At 39.2% G+C, this 1160-nt stretch overlaps 1 pseudogene; it reads right to left on the bottom strand.

Annotated features, from left to right (window-relative positions):
• Positions 1-270: 270 nt before the first annotated feature.
• On the bottom strand, positions 271-672 carry LOC101839166 (annotated as a pseudogene).
• Positions 673-1160: the final 488 nt, after the last annotated feature.

The following is a 1160-nucleotide window of genomic DNA, read 5'->3' as shown; positions in this document are numbered from 1 at the left end:
TTGGAGCCTGTCCTGAAACTAGCTGTTGTAGATCAGGTTGATCTTGAACTCACAGAGCTCTACCTGCCTCTGTCTCCCAAGTCTGGGGTTAAAGGGGTACGCCACCACCACCTGGATTTTTGTTTTTTTCCAAGAAAGCTTTGGAGGCTGTCCTGGAACTCACTTAGTAGAAATCCACCTGTCTCTGCCTCCCGAGTCCTGGGATAAAAGGCATGCACCACCACCTGCTCGGCTGATTTTTTTTTTTAATGATTCAAAATTTTTATGTTTTCATCTCTTGCATTTGGAGTACTCTTTGATGACATATTTGGCCTGAGGTTATTTGACATAGTCCTTAGCCACTAGAGAACTTCAACAAATCAGTTTTTGTAGCTTCCTCTCTCTACTGATTTTACAGAGACCTACTCATTCCCTTAGTTTGTTATTGTCATTAACTTTAACTACGTTGATTTGCTGTCCAGCACAAAGTGCCTCCACCAACTTGACAGACATAGGCTCATCACAATTGGATTCAAGCACACAAAGATCTGTTTGGCACTTGGCTAAGGCTTTGGCAGCTTCGAATATGCCACATGCTAGGCCATTGTGGATGAGGATGGTCTTCAGCACCTCTTGTAGAGCAGTATTGACCTCCATTACACCTCCAGCAGCAATTCCTTCTTCCTCCTCCATGGTGGTGGATTATGGATGAAGCAGAATCTTCAATGCATCCGAGCCTCCGTCTCTATGCAACTTGGTAGAGGCAGTGGAAAAGCCGAATTTAAGATTATATTTCCTCTTCTTTGTAGGTCATTTTGACTTTGATGGCGATTTATTGAATCTGTGGATTTCTTTCAGTGGTACAGTCATTTTAACAACATTAATTATTTCAATCCATGAGTATGGGAAGCCTTTACATCTTCTAGGGTCATTTTTGACTTATTTCTTTAATGTTTTAATATTCTCATTGAGATTTTTCACTTACTTACTAATATTTATTCCAAGTATGTTTTTAGAATATGGTGGATGGTGTATGCTTTTTCCATGATTATAGGGAGAATACTGATTTTTGTATGTTGATTTTGTATCTTGACATTTTCCTGAAGGTGTTTATCAGATTTGATCTCTATTGGAGTCTTCAGGATATTTCATTTTATAGAATCATATCATTTGCACATGAA

Source organism: Mesocricetus auratus, unplaced genomic scaffold (genome assembly GCF_017639785.1).
Source record: "Mesocricetus auratus isolate SY011 unplaced genomic scaffold, BCM_Maur_2.0 Super-Scaffold_100004, whole genome shotgun sequence".
NCBI lineage: Eukaryota > Metazoa > Chordata > Mammalia > Rodentia > Cricetidae > Mesocricetus > Mesocricetus auratus.
Note: the sequence above shows the minus strand (reverse complement) of the source record. Positions and strands in the feature narration are given on the sequence as shown.